The sequence below is a fragment of the Sciurus vulgaris genome (genome assembly GCF_902686455.1).
Source record: "Sciurus vulgaris genome assembly, chromosome: 4".
NCBI lineage: Eukaryota > Metazoa > Chordata > Mammalia > Rodentia > Sciuridae > Sciurus > Sciurus vulgaris.
This window is the reverse complement of record NC_136464.1, coordinates 117944119-117965901: the sequence shown is the minus strand read 5'-3', so window position 1 is coordinate 117965901 and position 21783 is coordinate 117944119. Positions and strand designations below refer to the sequence as shown.

The following is a 21783-nucleotide window of genomic DNA, read 5'->3' as shown; positions in this document are numbered from 1 at the left end:
CTTAAATCATCTTTACTGAGATAAAACACACCTATGTTTAAGATCAAATTATCCCATTAAGTTGATAACAGCCTGTTTCACAATATAACATCTAAAACTTACTCTGAGGCTGTGAAAATGCATGTTTCCCTTCTCAGGAGACCAGAAGAAATGCCCAAGAAATATATATTTTTTTACATGACCAGAATATTCTAGACATTCTAGGCTTGATGCATGCATGCTCTCTGGGTTGAACATCAAGCATCCTGATTTGTTCTCCCTTGGGCCTGGAGGAGTGACTGTACTGTTTGCAGTCCCTTCCCTGTCAGTGCAAGCATAAACTGCAGCAGTTGTAAACAACCACCAGCCAAGAGTTGCTAAGGTCAAGGTCTCAAATGCTATACCAGGACCATTTCCTCCCAAATGACATTCAGATCTTGAAAAGAAACTTTGGAGGTAAGGGGGATATTAAGGACTCATTAGCACAACAATTTTCATTCGATACACTGTAATAAAAAGCATTTGCCAATAAAGTTTAACTAACTGAAGTTTCTTTTAAGGATGCCTTACTAAATTATGTTAAATAACTGAAGGACTTCAAAAATAAACAGAAATCCCTCAAATGTTTTGTTTAACTTGACATGGCTATGTTAGTTTTAGTTCATGAAATTTTTATGTGAAAACATTCCAATTTTACCAGTTTATATGAATTGGTAGAATAATAAACCTTTTTTCGAAAGAATTACAAATTTCTGCCTATTTCTTGTATTGCTCAAATGGCTTTCTCCTCAACTCAAAAGAGCTTAATATACTCAATCTAGTATCAAGACTGATCATGCTGCAGCAATAAAGATGTATCTTATGCAACTGAAATGTCTGTCCTTCAACATCCTATTTCAACTAAGATTCTACTATTAAAATTTTTCCAGCCTAAAATATATCTCTTAACTGGAACCAATTTCTGTGTGGTTTTTAAAAATGTAAACATGTGAATGAGGTCTGCAAATAGCACAAGCAGGCTTTTTTTTTTTCCCCCTTCAGAGGAGGGGTTTCCACTGTTGTAATTAAATGTCAATTCTAAAAGCATTTCTTAGAAGATGGTATACTCTCACTCTTCAAAGTGACCACTCCTATTCCATCACAAGTGGCCGCTTGCTAAAAAGCCACCAAATTTATTTCAAAGCATTTACTTATCTAAACAACTCCATCCTCCACTAAGAAAAGCGTATGGAGGCGCGTCTAGGTGCATTTGCAGAATGACGTGTAGTTGATTGGCAGATGTCTACCGAAGTAACTAGATGCACATGCACTAAATGTAAATAGAGCTACTAGGTGTTACAGGGAAACAATATTAACGCTGAGCTAAAATATAAGAGCGCTCGGCAGAGAATTCTATTAGCCAGTGGAATTATTTAAAACAATCCATACAGAACATACTTAAGCCATCTGTACAGTTAAATTAGAGAGCTGACAATATTAACCACACAAACTGTTTATCCAGATTACACATTCCGTTGTACTAATACTCTTTAACTCAACACAGTCAGCTTTTATCAGCTGAATTAAGGCTATTACTATTAAAGTATGCAAAACTCGAAGAGCTGGGTGAAGGGGGTTGGGAAGCTGCCGGGCATATAACAAAGGAATTGGTACTTTTTCCAAGCATTTGCTTCAAATGCACTGCGAAACAAAACTGTTGAATGCACCCCACCCTTTTCCCCAAAGATAAAAGTTTTCAAAGTTCTAGTAGGCAGTTCTTTACCCAACAAAAGCAGGATTGATTCTCCCAGTAGGGGAGCATCTAACATGAACACCAACTAATGTCGCGGAGGTCAAGTCCGAGCCCTCGGAGAGAGCTTCTAAGGCAAGAAGTGGCTCCCAGGCCGGCTCCGCGGGCTTCCCGGCCAGGGTGGACGTGCAAAGTTGCCCCTTGTCAACTCGGGCCAGGTCCCCCATAATTGAAAATAACAGCCACGGGCCAGCCCCTGGCTACTTCCGTAGATCAGGCACTGTAGCAAGTGACAGTTACACATCATTACGACCAGAGACAATAATGAATGTAGCACCAGGACCACTATTCATGCCAGCAGTGTCATCTCCGCCTTAACCCTTTCCCCTCCAGTCTCTCCAACACACACACACACACACACACACACACACACACACACACACACACACACACGGCCCCAGTGCGGCAGTTATTCATCCAACCCATTCTATTCCTAGGGGCCAACTACTTCCACCAGTTCCTCTCCGCCCCCCAATTCAGCCCTTGGGGTTTTATTTCTTATCCTTGGCAACTGTCAAGCAAACGCTGCAACCAACAATTCCACTAGGGGTAGAAAAACATTTGCTTAATTCACCTTACTTGCTAAGTTCTTTTTAAAATTTTAGGGGAGTGGGGGAAGTCACCTCCCTCTTTCTTCTCCACGAATCCGACCGACGCTACTTGCTTTGCAAAAGCATCACCCTTCCCCGGCCCCCTCCCGCTTCCCAACACTTTACCCCCTTTAAGAACACAGACCAACCAAAATGATTTAACTTGAGCAGATGACAGAAGGAAAAGAAAACATGTTAAGAGAATACTGTCTGATTTGGGATGGCAGAAAAAAAAAAAAAGAGGGGGTTGTTTATTTTGATAAGAAACGGAATCGGCACAGACCTGAACAGAAGCTGCGGAGCAGGAGAAATTGTTTTCTTTCCCTCACACAGAGTCCCCCTCTCGCTCGCCCTTTCTCTCTCACACGCGCGCGCGCGCGCACACACACTCTCACACACACACACACACACACACACACTCTCTCTCCCTCTCTCTCGCACACACGGCGTCACCCGCGCACACTCACACGCACAAGCAGAGCCTCTCAGCTGCTCTCTGCAGTTCTCAGGAAATGAATGGGGGGCAACCCAGGGAACTGTTGTACTTGCAAATGACTTACCAGGATCACATGATGCGCTAAATGTAGGGTGGGCCGGTGGGTGGAGGCTGCCGAGACGCGAGCCCCGGTCTAGCGTGGGGAGCCTCGCCAGGCCCGCATCGAATTACCCCGGGGCCCAGCCGAGGGGGTTGCAAGACGCCGCTTCTCTCCCTTGCAGCCCGCAGCTCAGGAAACCGGAGAGGCGCGGGGGGTGGGGTGAGATGGGGGGGGTGAAAACACCAAACCCCCAAACAAAAGAGCTCCGGGTCCTTCTCCCCAGAAACAAAGCCCCGCCGCTGCGGGCGAGCCCCGGGGTGGGGCCGAGGGCGGGGGCGGCGGCGGGGAGGGGCTCGCTCAGCAGGCGCTAAGTCGCTTTATTGCCATAAAATGGGGCCCCCGAGCCGCTCCGCCCGAGGATTAGGAGGCGGGCTCTGAGTGTGATGGTTGAAATCCCCTGTGGGAAACTAACCCCTCCCCGATCGCAGAGGTAGAAGGCAACACCCACTGCCCGGCCCTCGCCTCGCCGCCCGGGCCGCCGGCTGGGGGGTGGGTCCGCGGAGCCTCCACCCCGCCCCACCCCGCCCCACCCCTGCCTCCGCCCCCCGGCCTCCGTCCTCGGCCGCGCTTCTCTTTCACCTGCACCACCTTGCTGCGGCACCCAAAATAACCTACACATGGCCCACGGATCTCTGGGAGCAGCCGGCTGAGGGGGCCCTCGGGGGCTCGCGGCTGGAGGAACCCCCCGATTGCAACTCTCCGGGCGAGAACTCGCTCTGAGCCGCGAGAAAGTCCCCCTCTTTTGTGTCAGAGCGTGCAAGGCAGCCTTAGAAAAAGAATTGGGAGACAAATAAAGCAGCGAGCCCGCTCGGCCCCCGCCCCCTCCCCGCGCCCGCCCGGGTGGGGGCGGGCGAGGAGGGGGCCCGGCGCTCAAGCGGTCCCCGCGGCTCTGCCGCCAGCTAACTTGGAAAGGTGTGGGCGGAGCTGGCTCCGGCGGCCGACCGAGGCTCCGGGGCCACTAGCGGGGACCGCCCCCGGGCGCCGGGCATCGGCAGCGCTGGGGCAACAATGGGGTCCCAGCAGGGGCAGCTCCACTGGAGGCGCCCTGGGCGCGGGGTTGGGTGGGTAGGTTGGGTAGAGGGCTGAGCGAGGAAGCGGGGGAAGCATTGTTTGGGTTGAGGAGCGACGCACGTTGCGGGCGAGGCTAGGGCGCCCTCCCTCCCCGCGCTTCACCTTGGCTGGATGAATGGGGGCAAGGCACAGACGCGTGCCTCGCCTCGCGACCCGAAAAGAAGGGGCTCTTGCCCGCGTCAGTTATTTGGGAAAGCGGGCGAACTCGCAGGAGGGAGCAAAAGAAACGGGAGCTGAGGACCCCTGCCAAGGCGGCGGGGGCGCGAGGCTAGACCCCTGCCCTGCGCCCCGGAGAAGAGCCCCGAGAGGCGCGCGGCTCCCGGCTGAGTCCTTGACGCTTTCCCCGGCGGCCCCTCCCTCTGCGCCCGGGGCAGCGGATCCGCGGGATTCTGGGGCGGGAGAGGGAGGAGGCGGACGGGCGGACGGCCGTTCCCGCGGCGGCTCGGAGGGCGCGGGGTCAGCGCTGCGCGGGAGGGTCGGCGGGGGCAAGGAGCAGACGGGGCGGAAGCGGGCTGGCCCGCGGTCCCTGAGGTCGGTATTGGCGGACGCCACTTTTCTTGCAAACCTAGGTGAGCGCTCTAGGGCGCCGGGGTGGGCTAGCCACCCCTGCCCAATGGCCCTGAGCCCGCCCTGCGTGGGAAACCGCCGCGGCAGTGGGAAGGCTGGGAAGGGGAAGTTTGTGTTAGGAGAGAAAGATTTGCAGCACTGTGGCGTGAAGTGGGGTGGGGAGAGAAACAAGGGAGAGGCCGAGAAACAGGAAATGAGAGCAAAGGAGCAAATTCAAGCCAGGAAAAGCCGGGTTCTACATCTGTGTGGCACTGTGGCATTTTCCAAACACTTCTTAAGGCCGGGTGTGCGCTGTTATTGAAAACAAAAGGGAGGGGGTGCGCCCAGTGCATCCTCTACCCCCTGCCACGTTTGGCAACTGAGGCGAACAGGCAAGGTGGTCCAGCCCAGAGTCCCGCGGCCCGTTTCTAGTCCTGACAAGATGAATCAGCGGGCCCGCGTCTTAAGAATAAAAGGATTGAAAGGAGCAGTCTGACCTGGTCTTAGGGTTTCGAAGAAGAGCAAATGAGACAAGTGCGAAAGGGTCTGAAATTGGTGAAGCACTCCTCAGCGAAGTAGCGGGAACGAAAGGCAAGGGACTCAAACTCCGAAGGGAAATGGGACCAGGACTTGAGGTGTTGGTCGCCTGGGCGGCATCTGTTCCGAGTAAGGGAGCTGCAAACCCCACCCGCTAGTCTGATTCCAAGCAGAGGGTAAATAGACGTTTCCATCCTGCTGCATTCGAATGGAAACAAGAAGAAAAGACAAGTTTGGGGAAACAGTAGAATATCAACAGCTGCGCAGTATTTAAACGAAAATTTTCCCTCTACTAGGATCCCTGTGAAGTTTCACTCTAGGTGGGGCAGATAGTCTGGAAGTGAAGGAAGTGAGCTTAACTATAAGGGTGGAAGGATGCTGTAAGAAATTATGTCATCGTGGCAGTTCTTAAACCAACAGCTCTTTCTCAGCTGAGTGGAGAACAGACCATAAATACATAGCAAGTGATTCTGCACGTGGAAAAGCAAACTGCACATTCCCTTCCTAAAGCAACAGCCATGGGTATGTTAAGAGGGATAGAAATTTAACTACAAGAATCCATTCCAGAGGGATAAGGAAATTCAGGGCAGGTCAAGGTTAATATCCACAGTCTCAATAGGTTGTGTGGTTAAAAGAAGGAAATACAGCAAGTATTAGAAAAATGTCCTCCCAGCTTTTTAAAATATTGTTGACATATAAGAAGGAATTAGAAATGTTAAGGCCACTCCCCAAATATAAAAAGAGGAAAGGAAAAATGCAGGTTTGGAAGGGAGGAGCTCTTCATTGCATGAACTGGACATGGGTGTGGAAGAGCAAAAACAATGAAAGAATTTTAAAAACATGAGTATTATTGGGAATGAGATCACTAAAGTGTTGTGCACAGGCATACATTTCCAGTGCAGTTCGTGTAACTGTATATCTATAGAACTTAATATGTGTAGAAAAGGGAAGGAGGTAGAGAAATAGGGCTCAGCCCTGGCAAAGATATGTGCACTTACTGCTATTTAGACCTTTTTACTCTTCCATGTATTTGCAGAGATGGACAAAATCAGAAACAGCAAAGATGGCAAAATTATTTTACCAAGAATGTATAATTCTGACTATGTAAAAAAACATGGAGAGAACTTACAGAATCAGAATTTCAGGGTTGAAAGCATCAAATCTAACCCTATGCATTTCAGTTTTGTTTAAAACCAAGATGGTTTGGGTCAAGAGTGATGATTCATTTTCCTGCCTCTACATACTTCATTTACATAGTTTTATTATTAAAATAACCAAAAGAATGAATTAACAAAGACAGTCAAGGTTGGTATCCTGGATTTTCTTATACATGATACATGCACTGGATATCTTTTACCTAACACATGTCCAGAAAAAAAGAGCACATCCACAGAATATCCAACTCAATGTAGATGATCTAGCAAAACTTAACTAGAGATTTTAAATAATGTAAAAGCAAATGTTGCCCGCACACATTTTGTTAGATCTTAACCAGTAGTGATAGTCTGAAAAATTAGTGTCAGTGGTAGAAAAATGTTATTGTTAAGAGTAGTGCCTGTAGGACAGCCTGATTATGTAAGTTAAAGACTCTTCAATGTTGATGTACATTTAACGTTTTTAAACCTTTGAATTAGTGAGGACAAAGATTGCAAGAATGATTTAAGACTAATACAATTCTGGATGGGGATGGGGAAAAGTGGAGTTCATTTTCGGAAGGCTGTGTAGAAAGGGTGGAGTTAACTAGAAGTGAAAATAAAAGTGATTCTCAAAGCTCTAAATAGGAAATATAGCCCTGATTTTTCTTAGGGCCAAACATGCACATGTACTGTTAGGTTTTCTGTGCCTGTTTCAGATGTCATATTTTGGTGATCATGTGCAGCAAAGGGGAATTTCCTTTTTCAAGTATGTGAAAGGCATGTAAAAGTCTTACTACAAATACCAATAGCTGGTGATTACATGGTAAACAACATATTTTGATTTGGGTGAGGAGCTATCTGAAAATTAGGAGAAAAAACGCTACTTTATAACTTCGTTTTGTTGCAGTCAATACAGTTTTTGGTTTTTCTACTTTAAATATCTTAAGGTAGTCTTCTTTTCCAAGTTCATCCAGTAACTTTCAGTCCTTTTCCAGCCTCATCATATCCCCTCCCCCATCCTCCAGCTCTGTACTTTGACCCTTCCTTCCCTTAGATCCACTCCACCTTTCCCAAGGCAAAACCTTAATTATGAAATACCTATATTTATGAACCAAATTGGCACAAATTAGTTTCAGTACAATATAATGGCACATAAGGATCCCATTTAGATTTTCATGTCTTATACTTCCTTTCTAGCCAACTGGAAGCTTGCCATCATGCCCCATCTACCCTAGTTACCTTTACTAAACGAGTCTCTCCATCTGTTTCCCTGGAATCCTTCAAAATTGATTATGTGCGACCCCACATACAGGTAGTCCTATCTCATCCTTTTACCAAAAATAATCTCTCCCTTCTTAGAGCTTCTTTCAGTGTCATAGGAAGAGCCTCTGTCACTGTCTAGCTGATTTTCAAGATTTTTTTCTGATTCTCAAAAGTTTTCTGACTAAATATTTCCCTCATATTGAAAGATTGACATTTATTAGACGCTTACTCCAGCCAGTATCAGCCCAAGTAGGCATCCAATAAATGTTAATTCCACATTTATTCTTAAGGCACCTTTATACTTCCACTGGCACTGGCTCAGCTATTCCATGTAATTGAGAATAAGAGCTGCACCTTAACCACCTATGTAGCTTTCTCTTTACCACTCATGCTGTTTTGCACATAGTAGGTGGTTAATGAACGCATGTTGAATCCATGAAGTAACCATAGCATATAAAACCATAGCATATAAAAACCATAGCATACATATCTTAAAATATTACTTAGCAGAAAGTTTGGCTTTCCATTTGGTTGTATATATTGTAAATAACAAAACTCTGGAATGTGTTGGAAAAATAACTTTGAACATTAATTCTGCAACATTCTTCAAGCAATTTTTTAAAATATTTTTAGTTGTAGATGGACACAATATCTTTATTTTATTTATTTATTTTTATGTGGAGCTGAGGATTGAACCCAGTGCCTCACATGTGCTGGGCAAGCACTGTACCACTGAGTTACAACCCCAGCCCCCAAGGAACTTTTAAGTTAGAAGATTTCACATAAAAGAGTATATTAAATGTGGAGCATTTTTACTCAATTTCATTATTCCTTTCACATTTAATAATTTAAAAATTATTCAATCATACCACTCTTTATTCTTATTAGAATTAGATAGCACTATACTATAAATGAATAAAATTCAAGTTTTTAATTTCAGAGGAAAAATTCACAGCAAATGTGTTTTTTAAATGACACTACACATTTTTAGTTTATAAACATTGGAGCTACAAAGTTATAGAGATAATCTTTATTTTTAAATAAATTGAGACATATGAGATTTGAACTCTAGCTATCCTTGCTTCTATAATTTTTCAAATGAAAACAGTACTCCTCATGGAAATAAAGTATAGTTTACAAAATACCATTTTAATTCCATGCTATATACGAGACGCTAGCCTAGATATTGATAAAAAGATGAGCTTAGATAAAACTAATGAATAACAATATGAGGTACAATATCAGCTTGGAAACATTAAGGAAAATTTTGTGAAGAAGGTTGTACTTAAAAGGATCTTCAAAAGATGAACATTTTTCCTAATACGAAATGGCATAATACATGTAAAATATATATCAAGTTCTGTTAAGGCATGCTACTTAGCTTGAGACAGAACATTTCCAGTACGCTCTAAACCCCCACTGTGGTCATTCAGTTTCAGAATTCCCCTTCTGTCCCTATAAGAATGACTACTTTCTGACATGAATCTCAATATTGCATCACAATTTTTATGTGTTAATCATGCCTTCAAGTTTTCATAACCATTATTCTTCCTAATGATTATTAGGAACAGCAGATCACATTATTTATTCAACTTACTATAGCTGCCACACTTGATTTTTTTCCAAATTTTTGCAGTTGTATTTATAGTAAACATTTAGCATCACTCTTAAAAGGAAAAAAAAAATATTCGTTTCTCCCCTAAATTTTTACTAGAGAATATGACTTTTTAACTGTTCTAGAAACATACTGCCAAATTATTTTTAAGATATTTTATCAGTTTACAATGACACTCTCTTGAGAGTTTCATTTTCCCTGTGTTCTTGTTATTATTGGATAGTACTTAAAAAAAAAAAAAATCTTTAGTAAAGAATGGCTTGAGCCAGGGATGTAGCTTAGTGACAGAGCTCTTTCCTAGAATGTGAAAGACCCTGGGTTCAATCCTCAGCACTGCCAATAAATTAATTAATTAATTAATTTTCAAAAGAGTTAAAAGAGATTTTTAAGCACTTGCGCTGACAAGTGTGAGACCGGGGTGCAATCCCCAGCACTGTGGCGGGGAGGGGGAATATAGCTTAAGGTTAATTTTCTGATGAGTAAAGTTAGAACTCTAGGATTATAAATGAGGCATTGACAAGAAGGATGCTTGGCCCAGGTAGAAGAGCTGTTGGCATAGACTGGCTAAGAGATGAGTTTGAAATCAAATGGCTATAATAGAAAATGAAGGTTAGCCAGCTGTGAGAGACTTGAAAACTCATAACCTAAGACTCACAACTCATTTAGGGGAAGGGGTACAAGGGAAAGAGAATAGGAAACTGTCACATATTTCAAGTCTTAATTCAGGAGGATTAGTGAGGTTTTAGTTTTCATAAATCTGAGAGTCATCTAAATAGATCATTGGCTCTACTATAGTTGAAGCTAAATAGAGAGAAGATCGGAGAGAGAAGAAAGAAGTGATACCTGGTTGGAAACTTGAGAATAAAATAAAAATTGGAGGGGAGAGAGGCAAGGAGGGAGGAAGATCAGGGTATTGGTTAGTATTGCTTTCATGTGCAAACAACAGAAAACCTGATGAATATCAGCTCAAGATACATATTTTTTGTTCACCCCTTGGAATGAAACAAGTCCAAAGGAGGGGAGCCACTCTTTGTACCCCCAAACCCCATGCTCATTTTTCTTTCCAGCTCTCTCATTAAAGTGTACCCCCCCCACACACACACACGTACACACCCTCCATAGTAGGAAGTAGAAAGGAAAAAAGTCCAAGAGCAAAGACCAGGACTGTTCCTTTTAGAAAGCTTTCCAGAAACCTCACCCAAATCATCTGCTTACATTTCATTAGCCAGAATTGGGTCATAGGGCTTCCCTGAGACCAGTCACAGGAAAGAAGACATGGAGGAGGGCCTCTTGGTGGAATTTGAGACAACCAACTGACAGCGCCTGCCGTTTTGCTATATAATTTTACATCATGTTTTAGTCTTAAATTGGAAACCATTATATTACCAAAGCTCTCTACTGAATTCATGCTAGCAGACAGCTAAAAATAGACAAACATTACAAGTTATTGCCACCATCATTTTAAGGGCATTAATTCAAAAATTATATTTTTAAAAGATTTTGTAATGTTGCTAACATGTATTTCTGCCCAATATGGTTAATAAATCATTAAAGTATCCAAACCATAATGTAGTCGATTTTAAATTAATCCATGTGTGATTTACCTTGGGCAAATTGTGAATCCCAGTTTCCCTTCATCCAGTCACACAGTCTGATTAGGATTCAACTTTCCACTCCATCAATTTACATGTCTTTGAAAAATGAACATTGCTTTTTAAAAGCTGGATAAGCAAGTCACAATTAGAAAGGTAAATCTGTGTCTCCCAAAATATAAACTACATTTGCATTTCATATTCAGATGTTAGTGAGGCAGTGTGTATGAGCTGGTGTTTGAGCACTAGAAACCCTGAAAGTGATTCCCAGTTTCATTGATCCATGGTGTGACCTTACACTGCAGATTGCTCAGTTTTTGTTGGTTTCAGTTACTCCCAGGTACTTCTCTAGAAGGATGTGAAGAGCGAGTGAGGTCTTACATACCTTCCTAAGCTCTATGAGGCATGGCAAAAATTGTGCCTGAACACTTCTTAGTTTTCCCTCCAGTGCAAAACTCAAACAGCCAGAAAACAAGAAGTCCTGAAAGCTTTCTGATGGGCAATTGAAAGTAACTTCCAAAATGTCCAGATAAGTGTTGTATAAATTATTTTCCTTTTGTACTAACTAGAATTGTTAGTGTCTTTAATTCAGATAACTGTTTACTATTTAAATATACCTAAATATAATCACCTACCAGAATAATCAAGGTGTTTGTCAAAACAAATATTATCTAAAGAAATATATGGGGTTTCCGTATTTCTGTTCTATAAAACACATAGAACCAGTCAACTCAGGCTAAGGATGTAGTTTAGTGGTAGATCACTTGCCAAGCAGGCACAAGGCCCTGGGTTCAAGCCCCAGCACCACACACACACATACACCAAGTTTATTAGATTTATAAAGATTACTATCTTGTAGATTTGGTGTACATCTGTTTTAAGTGATCCAATGTCTAAATTAGAATATATATGTGTGTATATATATATAATTTATATACATTGATATATATATTCATAAGTTAAATTATATATATGACTTAAAGCAATTTTACATTTAAAAAAGACCCTCGCTCTCTACCAGTACTGGAGATGAGACCCGGAAGTGCTCTACCAGTGAGCAAATCCCCCAGCTATTTTTTATTTGTTTTTAAATTTGAGACACAGTCTTGCTAAGTTGGCCAGGTTGGCTTTTAACTTGCAGTCCTCCAGCCTCAGCTTCCCAAGTGTAAAAAAGAGTCTTATTTAAGAACTTCCTTTCTTCTCGCCTATCTTCTTCTAGTTCTTCTAATTTGTCCCCTATTCCTTTTTCTTCTTTTCCCTCTCCTCCCTTCCTCCCTTTCTTTCTTAAGACAGAGACAGATTGAATATAATTTGTCAATGAAGATCTAAGTCTCCGGCTGGGGCTGGGACTGGGGCTCAGTGGTAGAGCACTTGCCTGGCATGTGTCAGGCCCTGGGTTGGATCCTCGGCACTGCATGTAAATAAATTAAATAAATAAATAAGATTCATTGACAACTAAAAAAAATTTTTTTTTTCACAAGCTAGCTATACAGAATTTAAATACAGTCCCATTCGATTCTAGATAAAAATGGTCATGGCAAATAAAGGAAATGTAGAGCAAACAAAAACTTTCCTTGAGGCAACTTTAAATGCCACTCCTTTTTTAGACCAACATTTATTAACCATTTACTATGTGCCACATACTGCTCAAAGCATTTTGCATTTCACCTCAGAATGAGCCTTGACAAACTACTTTAAATTGCAAAACCCACCCCTTTTGGTTTTCCTCTGTGTAGCTCTTATCATTATCTAAAATAATTATTGGTGTTACTGTTTCATTCAATCTGTCTATCCCTCTGCAGTCCACTCTGCAACAGTAGGAACTCCACAAGGACAAAGGATTTTCCTGTCACATTCTCCTATTGCAGTCCATTGTGTGGAAGTGTACCTAGCATTAGTAGGCATTCAAATTCACATTGCATAGATGAGGAAACTGAAGGATCTAATGCTTTCATATTGCTTTATCTTCAAAACTACAATTACAGGTGTTTTGTACAATTTGTCATTAAGTGTTATGATAAAAAACCATTTCTGTATGTTGCTTGTTGTCATGAAAGAGTTTGATAACCTTCACAGACCCAACAGATGATTATGGATCTCAGCAACTTAACTGTATTGTCACAAGATGGTGACAAGAAAAGATGTTTCTTCAAAAATAGAGTGAGCCTGTTATGCTGGTGCACACCTCTAATCTCAGCTACTTGGAGGCTGAGGCAAGAGGATTAAGAGGCCAGTCTGGACAACTTAGTGACACCCCTCAAATACATAAACAAACAAATCTGGACAAGAACAATCAAACGCATGGCCATTAATTACCACTACTTTATCTGTATATTTGTATGTTATTGGACCAGTCATATTCAAATTAAACTGTATCACACTTTCCTATTTCTTTTATGTCAATCACTACATATTTGTAGTCCAGGCATTTTATATCTCAGTAACTAAACTGAGTAACATGGGGGAATGTATGTATGGCTGAATGCTATCTATATTTTAACTCATTGAGAAAGAAAAATTAGAATCACAATATTTCATCTTCATATTATGTCTGGTATTTAAGCTTAAGTATTAAGATGATAGGATACAGGAAGAGTAAATAAATACAATAGAGAAAGTCTATTCAGTTATTTTAGAGCTGTTTTATTGAAATACTCTTGTTTACAATTTTCAAGTCCACAAATCCTCATCCATTATTAAATATTTTTCTCATTGACTAAGCAGGGTGACTGTTTTCTCAGGAGAAAACATCAGATGAAACCCAAGGCTTACTTTTAACATGTGTAAATTTTGCTATATTAATGAAATTCTATAACTTCATTATGCTTCTGACCCCACCCCCACACTAAACAGAAAGTATGCATTCCATTTTGTATAAGAAGAATACAAATTCAAACACCATTTTAAAATTTTTTGATGTGAGAAGCAATTATTTTCTATTACAATGGAAAAATAAACATTTCCCAGAATTTAACCACTGTCTATGAGGAAGTATTATGCTTGGTCCTATCCTGCTGACCACAGAGAGGTTACTGTGAAGGTAACTAGACAAGTCAGGTTGCAGATGTGGCCATGGTGCCATTCAGTATGAAATGCTGTATAGTCCTTCACCCTCAAACTTTGGATTATTTTTTCAGTGGGAAGATATGCTAATATATTATTTGTTTATTTACAAAAAAAAAAAATTACTCGATGAAAAGTTGAGTAATGTTCATTACAGAGATTTTGTATTAGCACATCTCTTTGTTTCATTATGGGTTATGCTCATTGTTTATGTGGCTTCTTGCCTGCTAGAATTGTTATCCACATGCATGAGTTCATTGGGCAGCCACGGAGACAAGAAACATATGGTGGGTCTGCTGGGAAAATCTAGACACACACCATGAGTAACTCTATCTCTTTTTGTGCATGTGTATTGACTTGTGTCTATTCATGCACATCTACTTTGGGGATCTGTATCTCTCACAATCATTTGCTAATAAAAATATTTATAGAATTTAACCCCAGCATTGCTTATAAATATTGCTTTTATTTAGTAACATGTAATCAAGCAGCAAAAGTATTTTGCCATTTTATCTAGAAGATATGTAATTCTCTATGGATTTGGCAATAAAACCCACACTTGGGTTTTTTAGCTCCTATTTCTGAGCCTTGTCTTGGATCAGGATCCAAGGTTAATAACAGACATACACAAAACATTTTAAACCTATATGCAAAAATAATGTAGTTCTTATTCTTAGCATCACACGGTCTAAGAATTATCTTCTTACAACAAGCAAGCAAACTTAATTCTTTGAAATTTCAAATCTAACGGAAGTCTTTATTTTTAACTTGAACATGTTTTTTAAAAAACAATTGCTATAATTATCTTGGAATTTTGTCAAAGTAGAGCTTTGAAAATTGGTAGGTCCAGATTTTAACATGAACATAAAGAAGGTACTTAAAGGACATTAATAGCAAGCAAAGCACATCTAAGTTAAAAGGGGAAAGGTTTAAATGGTCAGAGACCTTTGAATAAAAAAGAGCATTAAACAAACATCTTAACCACAGACTTATAAATATGTCAGAAGTACAGACTTTCCTGCTGTTCTATGGGCATTACGATTGTGCCTTGATGTTGACCTTGGCTAAGTCAGTTAACCCTTTTGTGATCTTTATTTTCCCATCCGGAGCAATACCTGCTTGTAATAGAAACACTAGACCATGGATCTAAAACAATATTATTTTATTACTATTATTATCCCCAACAGAAAAGTCATTTCTTTCTGCAATAATGTAGTACAAGCTTTTTAAACCTCTACTTCAGGTTGTTGTCAAAATACTCAGAGTAAAGAAAAAACAGATTAGAGATACCAGTTTTTAAAAGAGTTAAGCTATGAGTTAGAAACAAATTTAATTTTCTCTACTATACTCTTAATAAAGAGCTAGTGCTTCTTTACAATTTCATCTGGGTCTTAATTTAGAGAACTGTTTCCTATCAGTTACTGCATTCTCTTATTTCTATATATGTATAAAAACCACTGTACTAAGTGTTTGATATGTATTTTCTTGATCAGTTCTCACAATAGCCAGTGAAGTAGATGTTACCTTCCTTTCGATCTTACAAAGAAGGCTGAGACCCTTGTAGGTTAACTTGTTTCCAAGGTGACACAGCCAGTAAGAGATGGCGCTGAAGATTTACTCCACGATTGACTGACTTCAGAGAAGTATTAGGAATTGCTGTGTATCCTACACCACAACTGGTGGAGGAAACCTGTTAGTGGACCTTTAGGCACTTGAGTGTTGAAGACTTGCCAAGGTCACCTAGTCTGTGCATGTTAGGTCTGAGGCCCCCGATCTCAGCAATTTCTTCTTCCCATTAGATTAAATTGTTATTAAGGCTTTTAACATCCCACCCCCACCACCCCCACACCCCCGCTAACACAGTTCACGAGTATGGAGCTTCAGGAAAAGAATAGCAGGTTTTCCCCTAATCTTTTGCTAGAGTCTTTTAAGTTTTGCATTTTCCCCTCGTTCTGACATTGCGCCTCACTGATGGAATAGAGGTGACTGCAAGAGCCTCCCATGGGGAGTGGATGAACCCATTTGGTGCTGCTGACATCGCGGCAGTGATTTTCCAAACTGGAGACGGTGGACTAATTCTGTAGGATGTTAGTAGTTGACGTCACATAGAGCTCTGTGCTCTCAAGCATTTGGAACAGTTTTGGCTATAGAATGTTAAGCATCTTCCTTTGAAGAAGATGCTGCAGTGGTTATTACATTAATACATTAGATCTCTAGAGGAGAAGGCCATGTGGCATCCAGTAGTTCTCCAAAACGCGTATTCACCCACTTTTGAAACACACCGTCAACACTCTGGGAATCTTCCCAAGGAACTTGAGTTCCCACCTCCTTCTCCATCTCAGAACTTCCAACACCTTCTCCCCTATCCACATTCTCCACTGATGGCCTTACTTCTTATTTCCCTTAGAAAATAAAAGCCCTCAGAAATAAATTGGTGCACAGACTTTTACCCCCTTGATACCCATCTCCTTACAGCTCTGCCTTCCCCCTGCTACCATGGATGTGCCATCACTGCTCCTACCCAAGGCCAACTCCTCCTCATTTGGCATGAGATTCAGTATCTTCTTACCCTGTGGTGCTTATTTTTCCAATAATTGTTTTCTCATTTCTGCATCACCAGTTTTCTTTATCCACTGAATCATTCTCTTTAGCATATAACATGCTGTAATTTACCCAGTCCTAGTAAAGCCCATTCTGCTGATTACACAGTCTCCTCTAGTTCCTATCCCATTTCTCTGTTCTTTGTGACAAGAGTCTGCCCAAAAGTGCTTACTTTTTTTCCTCATACTTCTCAATTTCTCTTTTCCCACCCTATCCTGAAACCAATTCAATAAGATTTTCATCTCTACCAGTCTACTAAATCTGAATTGGCTGCAGTCAGCAACAATTAATTCTTGAATGTAGTTTAATCTATGATAAAGGCCTAGTCTCCATTATCCTGACCTATCAGCAGCATTTGGCACTGATAGATCTAGAGGATGACATTAAACACTAATACTATCTGATAATTGAAGGAATTGTTTAACACACTCTCCTTTAAACGTTTTCCCTTCTTGCTTTCCAGAACACCACATCCTCTGTCCTCTTCTTTTTTCCATTGGCTGATTGACTGACTTTTTCCTTTTATAGAGATGGGGTCTAGCTACATTACTCAGGCTGGCCCCAAACTCCTGGGCACAAGTGATCTTCCCACCTCAGTCTCCTGATTCGCTTGGACTACAGACATGACAGCACTGGCTGATCTAATGCTTTTTCAGTGTTGGAGTGTCCATATCAAATCTCTTATCTCTATTCAATCGCTGAGTGAGTTCATACAGTCTTGATGACCTTAAATACTACCTATATGCTGATAAGATGTGCCTCAAGTTGCCCATAACTCTAGATTTGTATATTCTACCTCCTAATCTATAACTATATAGGCATCTCAAAATAACTTGTCTAAAACAGATCTCCAGATCTTACCTGACTTCATTCTGGTCCTAAATATATTCCTTATGGTCTTTTTCACCTCAGTAAATAGCAACCTTTCTTCTCCTAGGGGTTAAAATAAAAATTTTAGTATCATCCTTGACTCATTCGCTCATAGGTCATTGATGGTCAGCAAGTCCTGCTGATCTCTACCTTCAAATTATCTCCAGAATCTGATATTCTCTCATCTCCATTGTTATAGCCCTTCATCTTTCACTTGGATTATTGGGGAAGGCTCTTAGGTGAATTTGCTTCCATCTTTCCCTCCTTCCAGACTCTTCTCAAGATATTATCCAGAAAGAACATCTTAAAACATGAGTTAGATCTTATTTTATCTTTCTTCTGTTCCGTGCATTTGCAGTGGTGACCCCTCTCACTGCTTGTTGGCAAAATCTCTTAAAACTCTATAGACAGTCGCATCAGGGCTACTTGTGAGCTCTCCAATCCCATCTCCCATGTCTCGTCCTCACTGTTTTCCAGACCTTCTGAACTCCTTGTTCCCTAACACACCAGACCTCCTGCCCCAGGTCTGTGCTCTTTTTACTCTCCATACTGGCTGTGCTCAGCCCCTATGTAAGTGCCTATTGCATTTCCTCCTCCTCTGGTATCTGCTCACCCTCTCAGTGAGGCCTTCCTGGAAAAAACATTTGTAAAAAAGCAAACTCTTCCCCACTTTATCCCATGCATTAATCCATTTTCCATTGCTAGAACAGAACACTCAAGACTGTGTACTGCATAAAGGAAAGTAGTTCATTTCTGTTTACAGTTCTGAAGACTGGAAAGTTCAAGTGCATGGTGCCAGCACCTGGTTTGCTTCTGGTAAGAACCTCCTGCTGCTTCAACTCATGACAAAAAGTGGAAGAGCAAGCAGGGGTATATGAAGCAAAGAAGACACAAAAGGCACCCTCCCTTTATGACAATCTGCTTTCAAGGTAACTAATCCAGTTCCACAAAAATTAACCTAGTCATCCTTCCATAAAGGCATTAATCCTTCTTACTGACCTGATCACTTCTTAAAAGTACCAGCCCCAACACTGCCACAATGTCACTAAGATTTCAACATGAGCTTCCAGAGTCAAACCATATTCCAACCATAGCATCCTGTCTCCCATTTCTGCTCCATTTTCTTCTGTATATTAACATGAAACATATACAATTTGCTTGATTTACTTTTTATTTCTTCTCTCCCCACTCTAGATTGTAATCTCAGTAAGGATAGATAATTTTGTCTATTTTAGTCACTGACATATTCATACTACCTACAAAAGTGCCTGGAATATAGCTGACAATACACATCTACTAAATAATTTCTAGACTGAATTAGAGAATACCTCTATGATATATGTTGAAAGAATGCTTCCTACCCAAGTATTCTCATATACCCATACATGGAACATTAGTTTTTTTTCAATATAAGGGCTTCATTTCCATGAATTAAAAATTTCTGTTACCATTATTATTAATCGGTTATAATATGATAAAATAGTGGTGCTCTGTCCTTGATTATTAATTTTAGGATTTATATTAGCTGATGAGTTTATTTGCAATTAGTTAAATGAATATAAGCTCATTTAGGTAATTACAAGTGTGGATTGAGAATTTGCTGTAGAGTGTTGCGAGAAGACTGAAGAGTCATCATTCTACAGGATAGATCTTGAGAAAACGTGAAAAACATGGCACGGTCAGATGAGGCATTTTTACATTACCATTTTCACTTAAAATCAGAAACTGGATAAATCCTAAACTAGATATCCAACTGGGTAAAAGCAAAAGATGATTAGGCATTTAGTCAGTAAACAAAGCTATTCAAGTCCCAAACTAAGAAGAATCCCTGTAGCTAGGAGAAAATCGGAAGAACTGGGAACCGATGGAAGCTTACAAATGCATGAATCAGGAAATACACTCATCAGAAGTAACCTAGCTCCAATGTGATTTGAAAACCTTGCATTCATGGCATTAAGAATGAAGAGAGTCCTAATATGCTGGTGAAAGTGATATTAAGGATAAAAAATAATCAAATTAATTAGGAACATGTTAAAGATGCATGTTGAAAAGAGAACGATAAGGTGGACTAGCAGGAACTAAAAAGCAGTGGCACTCCTGGAGAATAAAAAGAGGTGATTAATAATGTAGGAATGGTTCGTTTTTGGCAGTATTTTCCAAGCAAGAGGGTGGCCTGACTTTGGAATATAAATAGATGCCCTTGATGGCATAGTCCATTAATGGGAAAAGCAGTCCTCTAGACTCCTACAGTAACAAAAATAACCTGCAAGACCACCCAACGCATTTGCTCTGATCCCAGATATATCAAACTATTTTTAAAATTTTGGTTACTTAATACAGGCGGGTTGGCAGGAATATTAAGCTGTTTCTCATTATTAATTATTTGTCATCCCAGCACAAATAATTCATGTGTGACTTAGGATACAGATGAGCTGGTTTGCTTTCCAGGCAAAATTACCAACCAGGTGCTTTTTTCTAGAGTGCTTTCCTGAAACTTTATCCTTTACCTTCAGGATTTTACCCCACCATATTCCCACAATTGTATTTCTTTGCTAAGAACAAAAAGTCATTTTTGCTAGTACATTTGTGCTGCTTGGTAAACTTATAGGACATTTAAAATTTTTTGTTTTTGAATCCAGAGCTCTTAAGACATAAATGTTGGCAGAACCAAAGCAAATAGTTCAAATAAAAATGGAAAAATATAGTATATTAATAATAATAAATAGTCATCAGTTATTAAGTGTTTGTCATGTGCCTGACACTTTTTTTTCCTTTAGTATCAGGGATTGAACCCAGGAGTACTTAACCACTGAGAAACACCCCCAATCCTTTTTATTTTTCATTTAGAGACAGAGTCTCTCTAAGTTGCTGAGGACTTTGCTAAGTTGCTGAGGCTGGCTTTGAACTTGTAATCCTCCTTCCTCAGCCTCCTGAGTTACTGCAATTACAGGCATGCACCACCCAACTTATGACACTCTAGATATATCATTGGGTTTAATTTTCACATAGTTACAAAATGTGAGCATTACAGTGAAAATACTTTCCCCCTCTCCATTGTAACTCAAATTATCTAAACTTAATAGCTACCAGTCTCTGTGATGGAATAAATTTTTGTATTGCCAGTTCAAATTTACTGACTGATGTTCTGAATTTAATGCAATGCATTTAAAATTTCACATCAGTTAGTTCATGATTCTGGGATTGAGGAAACCCTGATTTGAGAAAGAGTGACTGTTGAAAATGTCATCCTGCTTGAGTTGTTACTCTCTGTGCCTGTTCAACAAACTGTAGCTGATCCTGCCTGAATGTGAACATGTGCTGTGTTCACTGTGGAGTCCATTTTTTATGGCATGTCCCCTAGGTGTGAGGTCATGCTTTCTTTATCTTCCTTATTGAAAACATGAGGTCTCTTTTGGTCCAGCTTGCCTCTGTATAAGCCTCAGTGACTTTCCCCACACTGCACTTAGGTTAGGTATCTCAAAGAACCAGGAACCCAGAGACCTTAGTTAACCACTGTTAATTCACAGCATTGGTTTGGTGATGGATTCATAGCTTCTTCAGAACACAGCAGGGTATTTTAGCAAATGCCCTTAGCTCTAGCTATTTTGGCAACTGAGGCAGGTGTATCACTTGAGTCCAGGAAATTGAGTCCAGCTTGGGCAATATAATGAAACTCCAGCTCCATATAAAAAGAAATTTAAAAAGCTTCTCTAGAATATTTGCAGTGTGGCAGACTTTACTTGGGGGAAGCCAAGCTATTGCACCGTCTAGTTTAGACTATCCTGAACCTATTGCCCACTATCCTGGACTTCTAGACATGGCCTCTATGCCAGTTCTGAATCTTTAAACACTTATTTTTAAATTTAAAAGAAGAAAACAGTGACTTTTTATGTCACCCTCCTAAAGTAATGGATATTATTGACTCAGTAGGTGGAACCTTGAGAATATTAGAATGACTGCAAACATAAATTGCATTGGTTCAATTGTCAAAAATACTATTCTCTTTCTTTTATCCCTCTAATAAGTACTTGCATCCCAACGTGGGGAAAATGTTTTTCCAAGAGAATAGTGGCTGTATCTCTATATAAAATACAAAATTTGACTCACCAATTTACCTTCCTACCCCAATACTCTCTGAAATGTAGAGATACACTTTGATCCATGAGTGAAGCTGTCAGTTGTTCCACTGTTAAGTCACCATGGCTCTCCCAAGAATATCCTTTTTTTTCCCCTTTCTCCTTTGAGGGAACTTAGTTTATTATATAGAAGGGGCTTCCTTGAAGTTGGGATGACTGAGTATAGCCACGTGTTTTAGATTAAGGCTGTGGGAAATGACGTATAGGATGCCAATCCAAATCTCCTGGAATATCCTGTGGTAGCGTAATGATTGTCCCATCACTGGGTCCTGGCAATCTTGCATCATCATTGCAACTCCTCTAGGGTCCCAAGGTCCCTGTAGCCTATTTAGCTTCTATATCACTAACTATGGGTCCTTCTTGTGGCTTGAACATGGGTCTTATTTCTGCTTCTATTTT

General features: G+C 40.7%; 1 protein-coding gene across 7 annotated transcripts in view; it reads right to left on the bottom strand.

Moving 5' to 3' along the window:
• KLF12 (KLF transcription factor 12) overlaps positions 1-6233 on the bottom strand; it is a 437715-nt gene extending 431482 nt beyond the window's left edge. For 3 of the 7 annotated variants that reach the window (XM_079138932.1, XM_079138933.1, XM_079138935.1), the window contains exon 1: positions 2642-2912. The gene's annotated coding sequence lies outside the window, so the exon portion shown is untranslated. The other 4 variants (XM_079138931.1, XM_079138930.1, XM_079138936.1 and 1 more) reach the window with 3 other exon arrangements.
• Between the last annotated feature and the right edge of the window lie 15550 nt (positions 6234-21783).